This window comes from Ceratotherium simum, chromosome X, assembly GCF_057802395.1.
Source record: "Ceratotherium simum simum isolate JZ-2026a chromosome X, ASM5780239v1, whole genome shotgun sequence".
Lineage (NCBI taxonomy): Eukaryota > Metazoa > Chordata > Mammalia > Perissodactyla > Rhinocerotidae > Ceratotherium > Ceratotherium simum.
Window position 1 is genome coordinate 108,818,954 of NC_141940.1, and position 18,798 is coordinate 108,837,751.

General features: G+C 40.6%; 1 long non-coding RNA gene across 1 annotated transcript in view; it reads right to left on the reverse strand.

The window, feature by feature from the left end:
* Window positions 1-13,094, reverse strand: part of LOC147911984 (uncharacterized) — a 103,271-nt gene extending 90,177 nt beyond the window's left edge. The window contains exons 1-2 of the long non-coding RNA XR_015550542.1: window positions 12,986-13,094; window positions 698-757 (exon numbers count right to left, since the gene is read on the reverse strand). This is a non-coding gene — a long non-coding RNA (uncharacterized LOC147911984). The remainder of the gene's footprint in view (window positions 1-697; window positions 758-12,985) is intronic.
* Window positions 13,095-18,798: the final 5,704 nt, after the last annotated feature.

Sequence of the window (18,798 nt, forward strand, 5' to 3'; positions counted from 1 at the left end):
GTACATGGTAAGTGTTCATTTACATGGTTGAAATGGCATCCTAGAAATGTCTTCTATTTCTCTATTCCACTGCCCACACACACAAAGCCACTTTTAGCAAGACTATTACATTTTCACAGTGATACTGCTGGCAGAATGTGACTGCAAAGAGACAAAACTAAATGTGAGCCAAGAAAGTGGTCACTTTGACAAGCTGTTTTTACTGTGTTTCCCTATCATCCACCCCCTGGGATCACTACCCCAACTCCTAGGGACCCTCCTACATTGACCTGCTGAGGCAGCACACATAACCCACTGTGATGAAAAGGAAACCGGTTTTTAAAAATAGCCCTTTCGGTTTTATAGCTAAGTTACAATTATGCTGTGCAACACATTTATATGAACAGCCTAGCTATACTCCTTTATTAGACTAAAATTCATTCACAGAGTCAATAAATATTTACCCAATGCCTGCTAAATGGCAGCCATTCCATATTTTCAAAGAACTAAATGAAACTCACACCATGATTTACATTACCCCAGTTAACGTGTCTCCTGTTCCACATAATTCACCATAAAGTCTTCCTATATCCATCATCCTCTTTCAGGCCCCACACCCAGTCACCAAGTCTTGTCAATATCATCTTCTAAGTATTACCGAATTCTGCCACTTGCTCTCCATCTCTACTCCCAGCACTTGAGTCAGGCCAGGACTTACCACAATCTCCTAGTAGATCTTCATGCCTTCATCTTTTTCCCTTAAACTCAGAATGACCATCTATAAAAAGCAAACATGAACATGTCACTCCCCAGCTTAAAATCCCTCAAAGAGCCCCCTATGCTATAAATCCCTAGATCCTAAGCATGGCCTAAATCCCCTTTTATCACTACCTTCGAGGCTTTCTCTCTCTTTCTGGGGCTGTGAAAAGAGAACTTGTAGGGCTTTGGGAAGTGGGCAGAATGGCGCAGTAAGTGCACCAAGGCCTGGGCCACGCCAGATTCCCTCTCCCAACAAATCTCTCTTACTTTTCTGCCTCCCAGCTCCTCTAGATATCAGGGGCAGCCAGCAAAGAATTATACTATTTTTGGTTTCCATGAGACAGAGAACCAAGCTTTGGCAAATGACAAAAGAATTGGCTAAATTGCTGGCTTTCCCTCAGTCTTTGCTTCACTTAAGCTGAAAATCAATGACCAGGAATTGACTCATGAACTACTGCACATGCTCAGCGCAGCTTCTGTTTTCCACACAGTTCTAGAAACCCAAAAACAAGCTTCATAATTTGGGGCCAGGCACCAGCACTGAGAAGATTCTACCCTAGTTATAAAACGCCTTGAAATACACCTTGAAAATATAGCAAATCAATACATTTTCCTTGAGCATCACTTTCTCTGTGGTTAATATTAAAATAACTGGCCAATCAACAGCATTTAGGAAAATTAATTAGATTATTAAGTTTCTCAGAAAAAGGTTATGTTTTTACCTTTAAATGTATACCACTTGGTCACAATGGGGACTAGATGAGAGAAAAGTATAAATCAAATAAAATGTCTTTCATATAGATCACAACAGCTATAAAAGGATGTTTAATTGGGAGTTTTGACTGAGACACTAGGACATCAGATACTGAAGAGACTTGTAAGACAGACTACCATGAGGAAATTTTATAGTAGGAGAATGAGTGCCAGTTAGATATTTCATCCACATCAAGGATATAAAAGTAAAGTGTTGGAAATTAAGATAATTTATAAGGAGAATAATTTTTGACTTCTTGGAGAGGGCTGAATTCCCAGTCTCACCATTGTGCCCTCCAAGGGGATGGGATAGGATGGGAGCAATACCTCCTATCTCCAAGCCAAGTGAGATGGGCTCCATAGGCATCACTTGGAGAGCTCAATATGTGTTCAACAGAAGATGAACACATTGAACCAGTTCAACAACTGGTAGTTGGCTCGCGCTTTAGAGAGCCAAAGTAGCCGGAGACATCAGATTAAAGGGGTGCCTCTGGGAAGTAACTACACTTCCCTCCGTGACAGATCAAATGTGTATAAATCCTGGGGACCAGATGTGAACCCTGCCCAAGAGAGCAGCCCGCAGGGGTGTGGAGCCTGCAGGACTAAGAGGCCATAGTGTGTATCACCAGGGCAGAGACTTAGAGAGGATGGGGCAGCTGGCTGAGGGACGAGCACTGCCTGAATCAAGGGAGGCCCAGCAGGGGGTCTCTGCAGAACTCAAAAAATGCTCTGAGAGGATCATCTTCAAATATTGGACCAGAGATCGCAAAACCTAAAACACAGCCAGCAAATAAGAACTCTCCTGCTCCTCTTTCCTGGAATCCCTAAGCATCAAGCAGGGGAAGATAAGCAGGGAACAAAGAGAAATTTCATATCAGAAAGCAGGCTTGGACTATCTGGGACTGGACAAGTTTAACTGAATTGAGATTGGGTTTGCAAATTAAAGTCACCTTAGAACTTGCTTTTTTCCTATGAGTAGCCAGGAAATCTTGGGACTTGACTGAAGTTTTAAACAGTGGGAGAAGAACGTTTTCCACAAAAAAATGTAAAAGGACAATGGGAGACAAAAAGAAATGCTGATGCTGTCTGAGTCCATCCCAAGATTCCTGTCTAGTCGATGTACCACTTACACAGCTAATGTTTCTAGAAGTTATATGGGCCAATTGGGATAAACTCTTTTTTGTGTGTGTGAGGAAGATCAGCCCTGAGCTAACATCCATGCTAATCCTCCTCGTTTTGCTGAGGAAGACCAGCTCTGAGCTAACATCTATTGCCAATCCTCTTCCTTTTTTTTTCCCCAAAGCCCCAGTAGATGGTTGTATGTCATAGCTGCACATCCTCCTAGTTGCTGTATGTGGGACACCACCTCAGCATGGCCAGACAAGCGGTGCGTCAGTGCGCGCCCGGGATATGAACCCGGGCCGCCAGTAGCAGAGCACACGCACTTACCCACTAAGCCACGGAACTGGCCCAGGATAAACTCTTTATGCATAATTTAACTAAATCCTTACAACTCCATGAGTAGGTACTATAATTATCCTCATTTTATAATTAAAGAAAACTAAGGTCCAGAGACAAGAAATAACTTACCTAAGAGCATACATCTACTAAGGTCAAATCCAGGTCTGTTTGACTCCAAAACCCACACTTTGAACCATTACTCCAGTGAGTTATTGGTAAACACTTTGGTATTGAAAGAACAACTCTCAATTATAAGGATTGGATTATCAAACAATTGTTAACTTGAATATATTGCATATATAGGAAAAATTACCAAAATACAATCTTTAAAATCAAAATGGCAAGCAAAATGCTTGATTTTTTTTGCTACTAAGGGCTTAGAGAAGCTAAAAGGTTTCACCAATGTTATATTGCATACAAATTGCAGATTAAACATGTCTGTGGAGTGTCCCCATGCAATCGCCATAATATTCTATTGTAGAATAACAGCATAGGTCCTGATCCCTCACTCTTGGTAAATATGAGTAGCTGGAATCCATTGTTGTAAGGGCTTAACATCCCCCACGCTTGGTCTTGGCCTGAAAGCAAATTTTCCAAGGCCTGACATCAATAGAAATTTCTTTGCTATAGATTTGATTTTTATGAATTGGGATAAATGGAATGAGCATACAGTGACCACAGTTATTAGAGAATGCTTTCATCAACTAAAGCCGGCTGGAGGATGGAGAGAGTTATCCAAACAGCTCAGTTGTACATCTCTGCTAACTGTGACTTAATCCCAATTTATAAAAGCACCTGTGTTATTTGTCATGGGTCTTAGTCCTGCCAACTACACCAAACAATGCCAACCTCTGTGCAGGGGGTGAGGGGAGAGTGTTAAATGATGTGTGTCAATGTCTAAAGGGATTGAATGATGTAGGCTCATTTTCACAAACATCCTGGACTACGTTTTCAATATGCCTTTCCAGAAATAAAATTCTACAGCACCATCTACCACCACCACTCCTCATGGCAGGCTTAATTCATCTCAGGGGACTGGGCTGTATTTTCTCCCCTGCCTTCCTTTTTTGGAATAAAAGACTGGAAAGTGTTTTACTCCTGAGAAGCTCTCAACAAATTGTTAGTTTCACAACTTCTTTTGGTTTCCTTTCACTGACATGTCAAAATGTAAATCATCTTTCTTCCCAGGCTCAAGGCAAAGCAGCACTTGAGCAGAAGATCAATCTGTTCTTCCCTTCACTGGTCTCCTCAGCCCACCCTCCTCCTCTTTCACTGATTTTATTCGTTCTCTCTCCATTGCCTTATCCAGAGCAGAGGGCAATTGCCAAACTCCCTTCTATTTCACATAACCAAGAATTAAAAGCATTTCTGAATTAAAAGTATTTCCTGGGACTAAGGAAAGATTTTTCTGCCTTCCATAGTGGGACAAAGGTTACATTAAAAGACATGCCACAAAAAACGAACCTGGATGTCTGCAAACTTAGCCAAGGAATCAGAGTCTGAAAATTTATAGTGTGTCCCCAGTAACTCTGAATCCTTCAGCCTTCTCTGAGAACCGCTATGCAGAGCTTTGAGTACGGTGCAAGCCATGATTGCAAATCTGCTTGCCTCATTCTTTGCATAGACAGCATCGGGCTGATAGAATGCAACTGAAAACATAATTTAGATGGGAAAATACAACACGTTTTTCCCAGGAAGGGGGGCGGGGGAGTGGGGGAAGGACAGGGACATGGCTTGATCCAGCCAGCAGAGGGCGCAGCTTACACATATAAGTATAAACAAGGCTTCACTGGAAGCTGAAAGGGCTCCTGCGATTTTTGTCACCAATTTCGCTTTTTCGAAAACCATATCCAAGCTCCCGTGGACAAAACTCTGGTACAGTCACTCAGTTCTCTCTTCTTGTTCAAATAAGACTATCTTCTACTGCCCCCAGGTCCAGCCACTCAAACTGCCACTTTTCTGCCCCTGGCTCTGGCATGGGAAAGAGGGAAGATAAACTCCCTCAAAAACAGCTTCCCAGAAAGGGTGACCTGTATTCCCAAGCAGCCTTCATTTGTTTAAGAGACTTGCACCTAGAATTTCTTGATCAAAGCTAATGCGCTGTAAATTTCTTCATTTAACAGACTTAGTCTGTTCAACTCTTGACACTGGGAATTGGGATTTCCCAGAACTATTAGCACTGCACAGTAGGCGCTCCACGCTGGCCAAGAACAGGGGATTAACAGGTATTTGTCTCAGCTAATTTCACTCTCTATACCGGGTCTATAGAGACTGGGGCTTCTTGGCGGAGTGTATGCCACCCTGCTAATTGGCTACGAATGTAACCACTCCAGCATGCCAATGGAGCACGGGGTAGTCCAGTCTTAAGAGGCTTGAGGCAAACGGATCCTTACACTGGGCATTCGGGAACGTTGAGAGCAGCACTGTAATTGTAAATGGTTCATTCGCCAAGTTTTACCTCCTGCTGACGATCAAACTCTCACCCTGTAGACCATGTGGTGATCGTTTGTAAAAATTATGCTCAATGACAACCGCATCTGTGAAATCTTGTAGAAACAAAGATTTTCCATACATTCTACTCAGGAAGGATTTGCAGAATCAAAGGTCTTAGAGGTAGCTCCCATAAAACACATAATTTCCTGAGTCAGATAAAATCATTATACTCATCAGGATATTCACAGATTACATAAATCATTTCTAGGAAGAAGACTGTAAATAGAGAGAGTTGTTGGTCTCTTTTCAAATGCCCTATTCTTCCACTCCCTGATGATAATCAGGCTCTCTTAGTGATGGATCCTACTTCTGAAGCTTCTAATATAGGAACTGAAGAGTCAAATATTAAATAATATGATATGTATTAATTATCTATTGCTACATAACAAATTAGCCCAAACTTAGCAGCTGGAAACAATGAACATTTATTATTTCATAGCTTCTGTGGATCAAGAATCTAAGAGCAGCTTAGCTGAGTGGTGCTGATTAAGTCTCATGAGGCTGCAATCTAAGTATGGGCCAGGGCTGCAGTTATCTCAAAGCTCAAGTAGGGCAGAAGCCACGTCAAAGATCACTCACAGGGCTGTTGGCAGGCCATAGAAGATCCACTTCCAAACTCACTAACATGCTCCACAGAGCTGCCTCCGAACACAACAGCTGGCTTCCCCCACGTTGTGGACTGAATGTTTATGTCCCCTCAAAATTCATAAGTTGAAGCCCTAACCCCCAGCGTGGCTGTATTTGGAGATGGGGCCTCTAAGGAGGTAATTAAGGTTAAATGAGGCCATAAAGGTGGGGCCCTGATCCAACAGGATTAGTGTCCTTGTAAGAAGAGACACCAGAGAGCTCACGCTCTCTCTCTCTCTCTCTCTTTCTCCCCCCACACACAAAGAGGCCATCTGAGCACACAGTGAGATGGTCGTTGCCTACAAGACAGAAAAAGCGCCCTCATCAGGAACAGAATCAGCCAGCACCTTTATCTGGGACTTCTAGCCTCCAGACTCATGAGAAAATAAATTTCTGTTGTTTAAGCCACCCAGTCTGTGGTATTTTGTTATGGCAGCCCAAGCAGACTAATACACCCCAGAACAAGCAGTCCAAGAGAGAGCACTCCAAGATGGAGTCACAGTCTTTTCATAACCTAACATCAGAAGTGGCGTCCCATTACTTCTGCCATATTCTATTCATTATAAGCAAGTCGATAAGTCCAGCCCATACTCAAGGGGAGAAAAGTACACAAGGGCATGGACATCAGGCGGCGGAGATCACTGGGAGCCATCTTAGAGGCTGCCTGCCACACTACATAAGAGCCAATTTATTGACTAAAAACATATCTACAGTTACTATTACTATTATATATATTCCAATACAAGCAGTGCTTGTTATTATTAGCATTTTTAAGGAGACAAAACTGGATTTCACATTACGGGTGCATTTTGAAAGTTGGCTCATAATTTGGGAGTCCACTGCTTTATAATCCCGTTCACACACGTGCTCTTATTTCTCTCCCCTCTCCCACTCCTCTGAGTAAATATGTGCATGTGGATCCACTTCCGGTGCCACAAATGTTGCCAGTGGGATGTGTGGTTCACCATTCCAAGCTTGTTGTCTGGGCTGTCTGCCACATCTGCCACCCAATAGTAAACCTCTTATTACAAATCCCATCTTTCTATCAGATGGTTACACCCTTGATTGATTAATTGAGCCCCTCTCAACACTGTCATAATGATAATAATAACAATAATACATTTCCAAGTGTGTTTGCTTTACCATGATGAACTGTAGTGGTTTCATTATCATTTAACCACTACATAGACCTTGGGATATGCTATCTCTCATCTCACCTTTATTTTTACATCTGTAATAATACTTGAAATAGAAACTTTTTCAAAGATGAACATTGGGGGAATAAAGTAAGTAAATGGTAGGATGAAAATTTTCTATGTCAGGTTTACTCTATCTTGTATAATTTTTTTCAACAGATGAGCTTCTTGATTATGGTTCCTGAATTTCCTTCATTGTATACATTGAAATGATATTAAGTCTTTTAAGGCATATTTACTAATTGTATTGTGTCAAACTAATGTAAGTGTCCTGTGTGTCATATATAATACATTTGACAGCTTTCATTAAGTTTTTAATATTTAATTTGGCATTTAAACATAATGCCAACATAATGGAATACTGAAATACTAAATTATTACTTAAAATAAAGGATTGCTGTTTGGAGTAATGAGATGGTATATGTAAAAGTACCTGATACTATAGCAGAGAGCTCAAAGTCATAGTCCAAATAAATGCTAGTTGATATTAAATTCTAGCCCTAAAATAAAGTACAAACAAAAAGGAACTAAAGAGAAACCCAAAAAAGAAGGTGAGGTTGACCCTGCATAGCTCCAGAACTTGAAATAGGAAACAGGTTATACCCATATGCAATGCTTTGGCCTCCCAATCCCATTAACATACAAATCATCAACACTATGCAAATCAGTAACACAATCAAGATTCCCAGAGTAATTTCTATTCCCACCTCTGCAGAGAGATCTAGTCTAGTTAGTTGTACAGATAGAGCTTCCAGAAAATTTGATTAATGAGGGGAAAACACGATAGTCACAAGAGAAAACTTGCAGTTAATCCAAGTTCAGTTAGTCAAGGTTACAAAGAGGAGAATCATATAGGCTACTTAACCTTGTGTAGTGAGAATTCCATTCCATTCCATAGCCACCAATGTACCTCTGACTGCAGCCAACCAACTTATAAAACTAGGTCATGGTAAGGCAGGCATAACAATGGATTTGATTTTTTTTTTTTTTAGCATTCCTACTGGAAAGTAACCCCACAGAGCAGTTCTGCTTACAGGGGAGTGAGATGGGGGTGAGACAGTCACATCATCCTCTCCTATAAATACTGGCACCAATAGCTCCCAACTCAAAACCATGGTGAGTCAAACAGTAAAATAACATTTAGGAGAGAAAATTCCTGTTTTAATTTGCTATTACCACCCAAGATTTCTATGGGACAAATTTCACAATAATGGAGAAAACTAAAAATAATGTTCCATTTGGAAAAAAATACTTATTAAATGTAAATTTTAAAAAAGATGAAATATTTTCACCAAATAAGTGTGAGATTTTTTTCTCTTTTTAAGATTTGTTTATTTTGATCTAATCGCATTTATAGAAAATTGTAAAGATAGTAAAGAGAGGTCTAGCTCGTGTCTCCTACCCCCAGTTTCTCCCAAAGGTTACATCTTACATAACTACAGCACATTATTAAAAGCAGGAAATAGACATTGGTTCAATGTGTGTGTATAGCTCTGTGCCGTTTTATCACATGCATACATACGTGTAACCACTACTGCAATCAAGAAGCAGAACTATTCCATCACCACAAAGATTCCATCAGGCTCCCTCTTTAGAGTCACACCCTCCCATCCCACCACCCCTAACCCTTGGCAGCCACTAATTTGTTATCCATCAATTTAAGTGTGTCATTTTGAAAATGTTACATAAATGGAATCGTACAGTATGTGACCTTTTAAGATTGGCTTTTTTCTCTCAGGATAATGCCCTTGAGGTCCATGAAAGTAGATGCATACATAAATAAACTTTTAGTGGTTGCTCTAGGTATTACATTATACATTCATAATTTATCACAGTCTATTGGTGTTGAAATTTTACCAGTTCAAGTGAAATGTAGAAACCTTACCTCCCTTTAAGTCCCTTTATCCTCCTTGGCTTATAATATAATTATCTTAAATATTTCCTCTACATACATTGCGAACCACATCAAAAAAGTTATACTTTTTGCTTCAACTGTCAAATATAATTCAGAAAACTCAAGAGGAGAAAGAAAGTCTACTGTTTGTACCCATATTTTTGCTCTTTCCTTTGTTCTTTCTTCCTTCCTGATGCTTCAAGATTCTTTCATTTCCATTCTATTTCAAGAACTTCCTTTAGACATTTTTTAAGTGTAGGTCTACTAGGGACAAATTCCTTTAGTTTTTCTTAGTCTGAGAATGTCTTTATTTACCTTTTATTCCTGAAGGATAGTTTCACTCAATATAGAATTTGTAGTGATTTCTTTCAGCATGTGAAAAATGTTGTGCCATTTATTTATAGCCTCCATGATTTCTGACAAGAAACCCCTGTCATTCAAATTATTTTTTCCCCTACCAATAATGTGTCATTTCTCTCTGGCTGCTTTCAAGCTATTTTCTTGGTCTTTACTTTTCTGAAGTTTCATTATAATGTGTCTTGGCATGGATTTCTTTGGGTTGATCTTGTTTGGAATTCTCTAAGCTTCTTGAATCTGTAGGTTTATGTCTTTTGCCAAATTTGGGGAATTTTCAGCCATTGTTTCTTTGAATACTTTCTTATCCCCATCCTCTTTCTTCTCTCTTTTTGGGACTCCAATCACACATATGTTACAGCTTTTATTATAATCCCACAGGTCTCTGAGTCCGCTCAATTTTTTCAGTCTACTTTCTCTCTGCTCAAATTGGGTAGTTTCTATGGTTCTATCTAGGTTCACTGACTCTTCCCTGTATCCTCTCCATTTTCCTGAATTTTTAAATTTTAGTTATTTTATTATTCAATTCTAAAATTGCTATTTGATTCTTCTTTATATCTTCTATAGGATATATTTCCTATTAATGGATTTGCTGAAACAAAAAATAACAATCCCAACCACCTGGGTCTCATACAGGAGAAGACTTGTTTGTTTTGACCAAAAGCATGGAATGGAACAATAGCAAATATAGTCTCACAGCATTAACTGAAGATAGGAGTAGCCAAGAATGAGAAAACAGAAGCTAATAGTCTGCTGGCAAGGAGATACATAGATTTCTATAACCTGGTCCTGAAGAAGCCATGGAATTTCTTTGTTTAAGCTTTAGTGTTTCTGCAGGACTAAAGGGCTGCTACACAATTATTCATTGGTCTATCCAAGCACCAAATGCCTCTCCAGTTGTCCAAAGGAGAAGAGGCTAGAGGGATGACTTCAGGCATCTGAGGAAGTCTGGGTTTTCACAGCCAGCACTGCAATTCCCATTGATATTACAAGCAGACATGGGAGTTGAATATAATGTATCATCTGAAAAACAGGGACAAAATATAACCCTGTGCTTTACTCTATGCTGAGATTCCTTCCCATCATTTATTACTAACCACATAAAATGAATTGGGGAATTTTCCTACTATTTCCAGTCTCTAAAACAGTTTTTATAAGCTAGGTGTTATGTTCCTCTAAATTTTGGTAGACCTCATTTGTAAACACATCCAGGCCTGGTGTCTGTGTTTTGTTTGGTGGGAAGGGTGGGCTATTGGGGGGGATGTTATGGGCAAATTTTTGACTACTAAGCAAATCCCTTTAATGAGTATGGACTTATTCATGTTTGGTATTTCCTTTAGAGTCAATTTTTATAATGTGTATTTTTTTAATTATCTATTTTGCCTAAGTTTTGAAATTTAATACCCCCAATGAGTGTATCTTATACTAATATACAGAGAGCTTCTAAAAGTAGAGAAGAAAAAGTCCTATAACACTAAAGAATCTGCATGACAAACCAAAACAGGGAGACTGCCTGCTAAAATAAAAGATATAATAGGACCCAGAGTTTCCTAACATAATAGCCAAAATGTCCAAAATACAATAAAAAATCACCCATCATACAAAGAAGCAGGAAAATCACAATTTGAATGAAGGAATACAATCAACTGATGCCAACACCAAGACAAATCAGATGCTGGACTTATGTGACAACAATTTAAAAGCAACCGTGATAAAAATAGTTCAACGAGCTATTACATATTCTCTTGAGACAAATGAAAAAGTAGAAAAATCTAAGCAAAAGAAATAGAAGTTATAAAAAAGAACCAAATGAAAATTATAGAAGTGAAAAATACAATAACCAAAATTAAAAACTCAACCAATGGGATAAACCAAAAAATGAGGAACAGAGGAAAGAATCAGAGAACTTGAGGACACATCAGTGGGGTTCACTCAATTTATACGACAGAGAGAAAATAAACTAAAAAAATAACAGAGCCTCAGGGACCTGTGAGACTATAAGAAAAGACCCATTATTCCTATCATTGAAGTCCAGAAAGAGAGGAGAAAATTCGAAATAGAGAACATGAGGCTGAAAGAGTATTCAAAGAAATAACAGCTGAAAACTTCCCAAATTTGGAGAAAGATATAAACCTATAGATTCAAGGCTGAACAAACCTCAAATAAGATAAACTCAAATAAATCTATGCTAAAACACATTATTATTAAACTTCTAAAAACTAAAGACAAATAATGTTGAAATCAGCCAATGAGAAACAATCTATAGGGGAAAATAATTCAAATGGCAGCAGATTTCTCATCTGAATCCATGGAGGCCAAAAGGAAGTGGCATAACATTTTCCAAATGCTGGAAGAAAAGAAATGTCAACTATGAATTCTATGTCTGGTGAACCTATCCTTCCGGAATGAAGGGGAAATAAAGACGTTCTCAGATGAAGGGAAACTAAAAAAATTTGTCACTAACAAACCTACCCTTAAAGAATGGCTAAAGGCACTATTCCAAACAGAAAGAAAATGATTATTTAGAAATGTATTTGTTGGGCCGGCCCCGTGGCTTAGCGGTTAAGTGCGTGCGCTCCGATGCAGGCGGCCCGGGTTCGGATCCCGGGCGCGCACAGACGCACTGCTTCTCCAGCCATGCTGAGGCCGCGTCCCACATACAGCAACTAGAAGAATGTGCAACTATGACATACAACTATCGCCTGGGGCTTTAGGGGAAAAATAAATAAATAAATTAATTAAAAAAATTAAAAAAAAAAAAAAAAAGAAATGTATTTGTTAGTTTCCAAGTGATCAGAGAGGAAGTCAAAAATGAAATAAATTACACATAGAACTGAATGAAAATGAAAATAAAACATGACAAAATATGTGGGAATATATCTAAAGGAGTGCTGAGAGGGAAGTTTATAGCACCAAACACTTACAATAGAAAAGAGAAAAGGTCTCAAAACAATAATCTAGAGGCGGAGTCAAGATGGCGGCGTAAGCAGACTCTGAGCTCACCTCCTCCCGTGGACACAGCCAATTTACAACTACTCGTGGAAAAGCTACCCCAAGACAGAACTGAAAACTGGATAAGAGGAACTCCTGCAACAACGGACAATCCTAACTGAGGTGGAAGAGGCAGAGACTCCCTTCTGGAGAGGAAAAGCGCCGCCTTCACAAGCCGCCAGCGTCACGGCCGCCGGGAGCAGCTCACAGGTACGCAGCCTCCCTGGAGGCGTGGGGCCCTGAGCCGGGGAGCGCCCCCGCTGTGGGCATTTTGTGGACCCAGCACAATCGACACCAGCGGCATAATATCTGACTTTGCCTGCTACTAAAGCATTGGGGAGCACCCCCAGAAAACCCAGTTCACAAAGAAACTAAAACTGGCTCTTAAAGGGCCCACACGCAAACTCACCCGTTTCAGAAAACATCCTAAAATCACCAGAAAGAAAGGTGCACAGTGCTTTGGTGACAAGAGACTCACCTAATAGGCCCTGAGTGCATCTCGGTGAGGGGTGAGACCTCTCCAGGGACTGGGACACTGGCGGCGGCCATTGTTGTGGCCTGGTGTGGGCATGCTGACACAGACCACAGACGCCATTGGAGTTCTCCCTGGGGCCTGCTAGCCCAGGGTCTGCCCCACCCGCTAGAGCACAGATTTAATCCAGCTCAGCCAGGGCAGGCAGCCCACCCTAGAGACTGGCCCCACCCAACAACAAGCCCTCAGGCAACTTGTGGGCTTGCATAGATTGGTGACTGGATTCTCTGCAGCCTGGCAACTGAGCCGACTTGAGCGGGGCAGGGTGTGCACAAGGAGCGGGTGGAGAGTGTGGGGTGGTGGAAGAGTGTGTGGGGCTCCCGCCGTGGAGAGACTGGGTCCGCTTGGGGAGGTCGGGGTGCTCACACAGGGCAGGACTGTGTTGACTGTGTGTGTGGACCTGTGGGCGGCAGGGCTTGTCAGCTGCAGAAGACTTGAGCTTCTCAAAGACCCACATAGGAGGTTTGCCCCACCTTCCAAAGCCTGAAACAATTGGGTTCTCCTGTGCCTGAGGCCAGCCCCACCCAGCTGCAATCCTCAGAGAGCTGACAAGAGACCAAATAGGCTAGAGGCTTACAGCAATTGTAAGGCCCTGAGCCTAACAACCTGCCACGCTGGGGGCCTACTCACTTAAAAGAAATACTGCAACACAAATGTGGTATTAGAACGTGCAGTCAACTGTGCTGGGGCTCCCTACACCTGATAAAGAGACTGAAGGGCCCACAACAACTACAAGCAGCTGAGCATTACAACAGCTGGCCAGGAGCGTAACTCAGCCTCCCTGGGCGCCTACAGGGAGAGCAAACAGGCCAAAACAGAAGGACACATGTAGCCCACATAGGGGTCAACCCTGGAACATTGAGAACTGAGGGAAGCACACTGGAAGCCTCCTAAGGCATCACTTACATAAGGTCACCTATCCAAGAGCAGGAGACATAGCTGACCTACCTAATACGTAGACACAAGCACAGGGAAAGAGGCAAAATGAGGAGGCAAAAGAATACATTCCAAGTAAGGGAACAGGACAAAACCCCAGAAAAGGAACTAAGTGAAACAGAAATGAGCAACCTACCCAACAGAGAGTTCAAACTAAGAGTGTTAAGGATGCACACTGATCTGGGGAGAAGAATAGATGAACTCAGTGAGAATGTCAACAAAGAAATGGAAGATATAAAAAAGAACCAATCAGAAATGAAGAATACAATACTGGAAATGAAAAATTCATTAGAGGGACTCAAAAGCAGAGTAGAGGATACAGAAGAACGGATCTGTGAGCTGGACGAAAGACTAGAAGAAATTACCCAAGGTGAACATGTAAAAGAGAAAAGAATTAAAAAGAGTGAGGACAGTCTAGGGGACCTCTGGGACAACATCAAGCGCACTAACATCTGTGTTATAGGTGTCCCGGAAGGAGAAGAGCGAGACAAGGGGGCAGAGAATCTATTTCAAGAAATAATAGATGAAAACTTCCCTAACCTAAGGAAGGAAACAGACATCCAGGTACAGGAAGCACAGAGAGCCCCAAACAAGATAAACCCAAAGAGGCCCACACCAAGACACATCATAATCAAAATGTCCAGAATTAAAGATAAAGAGAGAATCCTAAAAGCCGCAAGAGAATGTCAAGTTACATACAAAGGAAACCCCATAAGGCTATCAGCTGACTTCTCAGCAGAAACCTTACAGGCTAGAAGAGAATGGCACGATATATTTAAAGTGCTAAAAGGAAAAAACGTACAGCCAAGAATACTCTACCCAGCAAGGTTATCATTCAAAATGGAAGGAGAGATCAAAATTTTCCCAGATAAGCAAAAATTAAAGGAGTTTGTCACCAAGAAACCAGTGCTACAAGAAATGTTAAAGGGACTGATTTAAGGGGAAAAGAGAAGACCACAAATAGGAATAATTATCTATTTCCATGATTAGAACGTAATGGATACAAATGCACAAAAAAGAGGTTAGATATGATATCAAAAACATAAAAGGAGGGAGGAGGGGAGTTAAGAGTACAGCTTTCAGACAGAGGTCAAACTAAAGTGACCATCAATTCTGTATAGAAGAAGAAAGGAACAGAGAAGGACTACTAAAACACTGAGAAAAAAAAAACTTAAAAAATGGCAGTAAGTACATACTTATCAATAGCTACTTTAAACGTCAATGAACTAAATGCTCCAATTAAAAGGCATAGGGTGGCTGACTGGATAAAAAAACAAGACCCATATATCTACTGGGGGAATAAATAAATAAATAAAAATAATTATAAGTAGTCCTATAACTATCAAAGAAATTGAATTCATAATTTAAAAGCTCCCGCAAAATAAATCTCCATGCCCAAATGGTCTTACTGGAAAATTTTACAAAGCTTTTTTTTTTAATATCTATTTATTTTTTTCCCCCAAAGCCCCAGTAGATAGTTGTATGTCATAGCTGCACATCCTTCTAGTTGCTGTATGTGGGACACGGCCTCAGCATGGCCGGAGAAGCGGTGCATCGGTGCGCACCCGGGATCCGAACCCAGGCCGCCAGCAGCGGAGCACAAGCACTTATCCGCTAAGCCACGGGGCCGGCCCTACAAAGCTTTTAAAGAATAAATAACACCAATTCTACACAATCTCATCCAGAAAATAAAAGATAAATGAACACTTCCCAACCCATATTATGAAGACAGTTTTATCCTGATACCAAAATTAGACAAAGACAATACAAACAGAAAAAGACAATACAAAAAAAAGTGCATCTATATCTCTCATGGAAGACAAAAAGCTAAAAAGATGGAAAGAACATGGAAGATAAAAAGGGAGACCCAAGAATTGTCCTACAGAACCCTTTAGTACCAGTTAAGAGAGAAGATTAAGAAAGCAAAAAGAGAGAAATGGAATGAAATATCCAAGGGGAAAGAGAGGCTGACAAAGGAACAGAGGGAAAGGTGCATACTCATGGATAGAGAAAAAGAGAGACAGAGCCCAAAGGATAGAGAATAAAACACACTGCAAATAGATTAGTGAGCAGGAGACATCCAAAAAGAGACAAGAACCACAGCCAGAGACCTAAATGAACCAATTAAACTGAGACTTAAAGAGAAAGACTCCTCAAATGCATAGAGATGGTTGTAATTTTGTTTGTGCCACAGAAGACTCTAAAGCCTTGTTGCATTTTTGCAACCATAAGAAGTTTAGATCGCTGGTGTAAAGAAAAGTGTACAGGACTGGAAGAAAAAAAATCTCTGCAACAAGCTACCAATGTGGACTTCAGGAGCTCCCCTAACCTCTTGGTTTTTAGTTTCTTAAGCTACAAAATGAAGACAAACCAGATGTCCTGTAAGTTTCCTTCCAGCTTCAGGATTTCAAGATATGGTAAACTTTCTTGGCTTTTGCCAGGTGAGTTAAAGGCTTTTTCTAAAGTAAAGTCTTACCCTAAGAATGAGACTGTGAGTCAGGAACTCCTCATCCCAAACCTACACTCTTCCATGGAAAAGTGAAAAGATGCCCAAACATACTTAAGTAAGCTCTCATCTTTAGGGGAAATAATAGTTTATGGGAGAGAAAGGTCCATATTATTCCAGATTGAAGGGAACAGATCTTAGTTTTAAAATTTTCCCCATAAAAGGCTTTGATTAAATCACTTAAATTTGTTTTAAACACATGAACTAAAAAAATTGTATAAAATATTACTTAAAATTAAAACATTACTATTTCTCAAACTGAATTTTCTTCAGTAGCTAAGGTACTCCTAGTTTAATTTTCCCTGTTATTTCTACTTTTGTTTGTTCTAATCTTACTGAACATTTCAAGAAAGACTTGAACACCAAAGTCACTCAAAATAAAATACTGCTGAATAAAGCAGCAATATATACATGCACATGGACATACGTGCAAGCTCTCCCAACCTAAATACATAAAACCTAGTACAGTAGAGACCCACTCGGAGGCATGCCCAGCCTAGGATTGGAGGCCACAATCTCAAACCCTGGGCTTTGGAGAGCTTCTCTTCCGAGTAGCACTGCTAATTAGTGCTAAAGATACTCAAGGCTCAAATACTCAAATACATGTCATATATACACGTACATACAACTAGCTAATAAACATCGCCTTATAAAACCAAGTAAAAAAGAAATGTCCCTCCCCTATTGTGCTCACACATCTCAGGCTCAGGACACTGTTGTTGATCTCTCTCTTCAATCAAAGGTGTCCTTGATGTTTATTTTAACTTGGCTCATTTGGATTAAAGTGTGGCAAAGAAGGCTCCCGAAGTGAACATCCAGCTCAAGATATTCTCTGCACTCTACTAGCACTGCAGGTTCCTGCTCACAGAAATACTTAAACCTTCGGGCCGGCCCCGTGGCTTAGCAGTTAAGTGCGCGCGCTCTGCTGCTGGCAGCCAGGGGTTCGGATCCCGGGCGCGCACCGACACACCGCTCCTCCAGCCATGCTGAGGCCACGTCCCACATACAGCAACTAGAAGGATGTGCAACTATGACGTACAACTATCTACTGGGGCTTTGGGGGAAAAATAAATAAATAAAATTATAAAAAAAAAAGAAAGAAATACTTAAACCTTCACACAGCCAGCATCTCATCCTGCAGTATGCACATAGACAAGCTATAGAAATAATCTTTAGGGCCCTTCATAAGTCCCCATCCCATTCTGTGGCCCCTCCCTCCTGCTTCAGAGAACACTGAAAGTAATGGCGGTGAAATCTATCAACTGCCTCCACTCCTCCAAACATATTTATAGTCACATCTATCCTTACAACTCCATCCTACTTACTTCCTCTCCCTAAGAAGGTGAACCCTCTATCCGTGTTCCTTCAATTATACCTCCCTCTCTTGAATTTTAAATCTCTGCCTCTCTACTGGCTCCTTCTGTTCAGGTAAGAGCACGTTCAAATTTCCTCTCATACTATAAATAGGTGTGGTTCTCAAAGTGTGGTCCAAGAACCCTTGCGGGAGGTCTCCAAGGCGTTTTTAGGGGGTCCACAAGGGTCTTCCTTTTACCAACTACACATCTGTGTAAGGCCAGATTTTTCTTATTTATTTCAACCAAGACAACATATTGCAACAGATTGGATATGGAAGCAGATATAAGAATCCAATTGTTTTTTACTAAGTCAAACATTAGAGAGATGTGCAAAGACGAGAAACAATGCCATTCATTTCACTAAATTTTTTTGTTTTGCAAAAGTTATTTTTCATAAAAATATATGTTAAGAAATAATGGGCTTACTATTGTTATTTTTAAATGAATCAACAGATAAATATTTTTTTAATTTCTGTGTTAATATGTAATATGGTAAATATTAACCCACATAAACAAAAGCTCTTTGGGGTCCTCAATAACTTTTTGAGACGAGGAAGGGGTCCTGACAGTGAAAGGTTTAAGAACTGTTGCTATAAACAAATAATTTTCTCCATCCTGCTACTCACTCAGGAGACTGTTCTTTCTCTTTCCTTGCCTTTGCCACTAACAGGGAGTCAACCATTCCCTGTTCCCATTTCCTCGGCTCCAAGTATCTTCTCAATCCATTGGAATCCAACATCTGGATTTTTAACATATTCTTTTATGATTACAAAAGTAATGCATGGTCATTGTAGGGCATTTAGAAAATGCATAGAAGCAGAAACAAACAAAAAAGAGCAATAAAAAAGTCACTCCTGGGGCTTGCCCAGTGGTGCAAGCGGTTAAGTGCACGTACTCCACTGGGGCAGCCCAGGGTTCGCTGGTTCGGATCCAGGGCGCGCACCGACGCACTGCTTGTCTAG